This window comes from Strix uralensis, chromosome 5 (genome assembly GCF_047716275.1).
Source record: "Strix uralensis isolate ZFMK-TIS-50842 chromosome 5, bStrUra1, whole genome shotgun sequence".
Classification (NCBI taxonomy): Eukaryota; Metazoa; Chordata; class Aves; order Strigiformes; family Strigidae; genus Strix; species Strix uralensis.
This window is the reverse complement of record NC_133976.1, coordinates 82,831,074-82,837,154: the sequence shown is the minus strand read 5'-3', so window position 1 is coordinate 82,837,154 and position 6,081 is coordinate 82,831,074.

Sequence of the window (6,081 nt, the reverse complement as noted above, 5' to 3'; positions counted from 1 at the left end):
ACTCTGATTTTGAATATTTATGTAATAAGGATTACTTTCAGTTCCATAATATGCCTAATCCATCATCAGACCTAATTTGGTTATGTTGCTAAAGTATTTAATATTAATACTAATTTAATAATATCTGGGGTGGAAGAAGAGAGTACTGACAGCAAAATTTAGGTGATTATTTAGGTGATCAAGGACTTCAACACACAGTGAAGAAATGCAGATGCCTACACAAGACGTGTGAATCGACATTACAATGACAAGTGAAATTTTATGTCAAAAAAAAAGGAAGTTAATGCACGATTGTCCATGGAAAAATTTTTATATGGTTCTAAATGATAACTGTATCAATGTGAGAAAAGGGCTTCACTGACAGGACAGTTTAGTGATAATGTACTGCCAATGTAGATGTGCTGTCTGAACAGCAAGCAGGCTTACAGAACGCATAAAGAATATGGTGGAGGACAGCGCTGACAATACTACCACGCTGATATAAATCAGTGGCATATTGGTTTCCTTTTTAGCACATACTCATCATACCATGAGATGGTCTGATGTCTCTGCAGACCCATCACCCCATGCAGGTCTCTTACTGCAATTCTCATACATCCTTCCCTTGCTTTGGTCCACCAGGGAGGACAGTAGTTCTTGCTACGGTACCTTCAGCACTACAGCAGGCAATGCTGGGAGGAAAAGCTGTTAAACTGATACAGATTAGGAAAAGAAACCTTTTTGAGCCATTCAAATGTTATTCATGCCTTTGATGGAAGGTGCTCAGCTCCACCAGCTGCAGCCATGAGACAACTGCACAGGATGCTCAACAGGAAACTGAGTCGAGCTCTGTCAAGCCCATGTCAGGATGACTCACCACTTCAGAAGTGACAGGTGATCGCTGCGTGTGCTTCTTTCTTCTCCTCTTTGGTTGAGAATGGACCTATCAGTAGGTCTCTGGCTGATGATACAGCTGCATGGTCTCATTTCAGTTCTAAGAGCTTCCTGGTGCAGATGCACAGCCTGCAGACATTTTGGGGAGAAACTTCTGATGCCTCCTACCCATGCAAGGGACATGATGACACCAAGCTCAGCTGGCAAAATCTACGTTTGGACTTTTTCGGAACATTCTTTGATTCATGGCTGCAAAGGCTTCAAATGGTGAGTGACTTTTCAAGGTGTTAAACATGATGTTTGCTCTATGGTGAATCATATATTATCTATAAAGTTCAGCAATTTCCTGGAAGATACCATTTACAGGAAGTACAACTACTAATAGTTACTGGTGGCCAGGCCATCAGGTTCTGTAGATAAAGCCAAATAAGTTGCTTTATATCATCTGAGGCTTCCATCCTAATCTCCCTGTCACGCTAATTTTTATATTTTTATCTGGTTTATTCAGCTTACTAGTGTTAATTGTTTTTATGTCATTATAATGCTGTGATGCTTTCTTGTCCATACTCCAACCGTCCCTACTTACTTCTATCCTCCCCTAGGTCATTTTCAGTGTTAAGGCTGTCAGTTCTTGAAGATGGGGTCTATATCTCCTACTACACAGTAACAATGCGCAAGTGCTATAAACAAGTAAGTAACAATCCTAGTGAATACTAGCCTCAGAAAAAATACAAACACAGCTGATAATGCAGCTGCATTCCTTTCCCTTATGCCTTCTATTCCAAAACATTCCAAAATAAGGCCAAATGCCAGGTGCTGCACTTTGGCCACAACAACCCCCAGCAGCGCTACAGGCTTGGGGAGGAGTGGCTGGAGAGCTGCCAGTCAGAGAGGGACCTGGGGGTGTTGATTGACAGCCAGCTGAACAGGAGCCAGCAGTGTGCCCAGGTGGCCAAGAAGGCCAATGGCATCCTGGCCTGTATCAGAAATAGCGTGGCCAGCAGGGACAGGGAAGGGATCTTGCCCCTGTACTCAGCACTGGTGAGGCCGCACCTCGATTCCTGGGTTCAGTTTTGGGCCCCTCACTACAAAAACGACATTGAATGACTCGAGCGTGTCCAGAGAAGGGCAACGAAGCTGGTGCAGGGTCTGGAGCACATGTCGTAGGAGGAGCGGCTGAGGGAACTGGGGTTGTTTAGTCTGGAGAAGAGGAGGCTGAGGGGAGACCTCATCGCCCTCTACAACTGCCTGAAAGGAGGGTGCAGAGAGCTGGGGATGAGCCTCTTTAACCAAGTAACAAGCGATAGGACAAGAGGGAATGGCCTCAAGTTGCGCCAGGGAAGGTTTAGACTGGATATTAGGAAGTATTTCTTTCCAGAAGGGGTTGTTAGGTGTTGGAATGGGCTGCCCAGGGAGGTGGTGGAGTCCCCATCCCTGGAGGGGTTTAAGAGTAGGGTCGACATAGCGCTGAGGGATATGGTGTAGTTGGGAACTGTCAGTGCTAGGTTAATGGTTGGACTAGATGATCTTCAAGGTCCATTCCAACCTAGATGATTCTGTGATTCTGTGAAATAATGTTTTGCAAGACTTCTGCAGCAGAATGAGCTTTTTTGGTGTAAAAGACCCAGTGTCTAACATGCAGCATTCTCAACCAGGCACTTCATAAAATGATTAGTGCTCCCCAAATACTAACTTAACTTCTGCAGTAAATACAATCTGCTAATACCTCTGTTAAATACCTTCTAAAGGAGACTAACTTATTTAATGTTCAGAACTGCTAAGCACACATGATGTCCCGTAAGCGGCTCAACATTGTTTCTGTTACATTCATCCTTCACCTTTTTCTTTCATTTTATTGTGAAAAACGTGGATATTTCCTGTATTATTTTTAGTCATCTGACTAGTTTCATATTCTACATCAGAATTGTTTGTTGCAAACAAACAAAACTCTTTTTCAGTCTTCATTTTATAAAATATGGGAACTTTCCATGAAACCAAATAAGCATATAAGAAAATAAATAATAAAGATAAGCAAATGCATTTCTCTTTCCAGTCTAATGATTTCACTTTGGGAACTGCAGGAATCTCTCAATATCATCCTGAAAATATATCACCTCAAAAAGTAATAGGCACTAGAATAGTAAAAATTTTATAACTATTAAGAAAGAAATGTATTTTTGTTCAGCTGAACACAGGACCAATGAAAAATAAACTTCAGGAATAGTAAGCAAAAAGCAAACCTTTTAGTACCTTCCTCCTTATTTACTGGCAGGATTCCTATGGTACAGAGGCATTCTGAGATCAGGAGGCTTTGGGGGAGTACAGTCAAAAGATTACAAATAAGCTGTGGGTTTTGCTGCATGAGAGGTAGTTATCAATGGATCAGTGGAGGGTTACTAGCTTTAAAAAATGTAAAAAGAAGCACAACATTAATTCAGCTCCTTTTCCAAATAAATGGATTGGCCCAGTTCAGTGGGACATTAAGAAACTAGCACTTGTCTGATATATGTCGACTTCACGAGAGTTTCCAAAGCACTCCAAAATACCCAAAGTCAGTGTCTTGTTTGGGGTACAAATGCCTCAAGGTCTGACTGAAGATTTTGAACCCACTGACTGGGGAGGGAGATAGCGATGAACTGACAAAGTCAACCAAGAGCAGGGTAAATTAGTCCACCCGAGTCTGTGCCATCACAAAAAGATTGCTACTAGCGTGGGAGCTGTTCAGCAGCAGTCAAACCCGGGTGTCTCTGCACTACGCTGCTGTGACCACAGTGCAGATGTTTCCTACGTGTATACCCTGCCTCGAAATTTTGGACATGCAGCGATTTCTCCTTGCACGACTTGAACGCGATTCTTCCGAACAGTTGGAGGTAGCACGTTATGGGTGATAAAAGGTAATCAAAGGTTATTGGTGGCAGCAGAGAGGAGGTGGCATCACAGGATCCAACTTTCTGAGTCAGTCCCATGAGACTCCTAGTATTGTAGGGGCCAAATTTTTCCAAGAGAAAACAATTTATTTTGAAAAATGCCATGCTTTTTACTTAGAATTTTGCATTTTCTCCCTACATCATGTCAATACTTTAATTTTCCAGTGATTTGAGTTTGGAGGGTATTTTTGTCTTTTGCCTTTTTGATTTAAGAAATTTCTATCTTCTTTTTTCAGTCTTCATTTTATAAAATATGGGAACATTCTATGAAACCAAATAAGCACATAAGAAAATAAATATATGGCCCTTGCAGTGCCTTACCAGAGACATTTTTTTCCTGCAAAAATAAACATTTCCCTTTTCTGACCACCCATCCTCAGCACCCCAACAGCCTGCAGTGATGTCCGTGGGGGTTACCTGTGCAGAGAAATCTGCAGATTTACCTTCGCAGAGGCCTATATGCCTCAAGCTGGTAAGGCACGAGAAAGGAGAGCCAGCAGCTGAGCGTGGGTCAGACAAGTGTCCCTGTTGCATTCCGTCTGCATGCTGCATTCTGCTCGGGTATGATTCTGCCCAGGGAGGTGGCGGAGTCCCCATCCCTGGAGGGGTTTAAGAGTAGGGTCGACATAGCGCTGAGGGATATGGTGGAGTTAGGAACTGTCAGTGCTAGGTTAACGGTTGGACTAGATGATCTTCAAGGTCCCTTCCAACCTAGATGATTCTGTGATTCTGTGATGAGCTCTCCTCCTCCAACACTCGGTGCAAATGCTCGACTAGTCTGCTGGTAGTTCAGCAGCAGCCCTCCCTCACTGAAGTGTTAAGCTGAGGTGGTGGGAGCCTGCCAAATCGCACATCCTCACTAACAGCAGCAGGCTCTTCGGTCTGGAGGTGCCTTAGCCAAACCGATCAGGGAAAGCAAAGGTTGAGTGTCTCAGTTATAAGCATCTGGGGTTAGTAACTACAGTAGTTTTGGAGCATCAGCTGATTCACAGCTGAGTATGTTACAGGTTCTCAGGTTTTTTTGTCAGTCTGGAGAATGGTCTGTATCTTCTGAATTAGCGGGTAAGTGTGAAAAGAGTTCTGTGAATGCGGTTATAAGCCACAGTAAGTTAGTTTTGACCTCAGTGACAGGCAGGCCTGAATGACAAGAGAGCGAGCTACTTCTTCACAGTGAATAAATGCTGAAGAACCTGTTCTTAGAATAACAGCTGTGCATACATTCGTATTCCACTATCTCCTTGTACACAAAATCTGTTCTATATGAAGCAGGTAATGAACCTCCCTTCTGCCCTAATTCCACACCCCACTCTCATTTTCTGCCCCTCTGGATCCTGGTCTCACAAAACCTCTTGAAGTGTCCACAGCTTGTGCTCTCCAGACCCACCACCTCTTCCCTGTCCCATTCTCCCTCTCCTAGGAATCTTCAGTTCCCTAACTTCCCTGAAGCCACCATGCTTTAAGCCATGTTCACACGTATCTTTTTGGATTCTTCTCCACCCTTTTGCCTTCCTGTTTCTTCCCAAGTGTCATCCTGGGCATGCTGGCCTGTCCAGCCACCCCCCCAAGTCCCTTGCTTAAATGAGCATCTGCTGCAGACAAAGGCTAAAATCAACTGGAAGTCAATTTATATTTATGGAAGTATGTTTATATGGCTCTTTATTACCTGTAAACACCTGGAGATAATTTTCAGCAACTGACTACTGCTCAAAATCTGTGACAATCAAAGTAATTGGAGACTGCAATGAAAGCATGAAGTGTAACCCTCCATTCTCACGGTTTTCTATTTAAGGTTGTCTCCTCAGGTACAGACAGATGCCTGCTTTGAATAAACCGTCACCAAATTCCTCATCAGTCTCACGCAGAGCCCACACGGACTTGAAGCCCTGTTCCTCTGGCTATCTGAACGTGCAACACAGCCAAGATCTGTTGTAAGTAAACCAGTTATTGCACATAACACACCAGATGAAGCATCTGTACGATGTGCCAACCCCCCTGATATGTCCAGCCCCGTCTTACAAGCAATGCTACAACTTTTGCGACATCTCCATCCCCACAGCCGGCCAAGTCAGGATCAGCAAGCTTTTCGCTTGCCTGGGTGAGGCAAATCCCCGGCCAGGTTTTTCCACAGAGATCAAGTTTTAAGTGGCCAACATGTAGCTACAAAGGCAGCAAGAGCCTTCTGCCTCTATTAGGTCCCTCCGGAGTCCCAAAACCTGCTGACGGCAGCGAACCACACACAGCCAGTTCTGCTCGACGCCAAGTTCTTCTTAAACCATTTCCC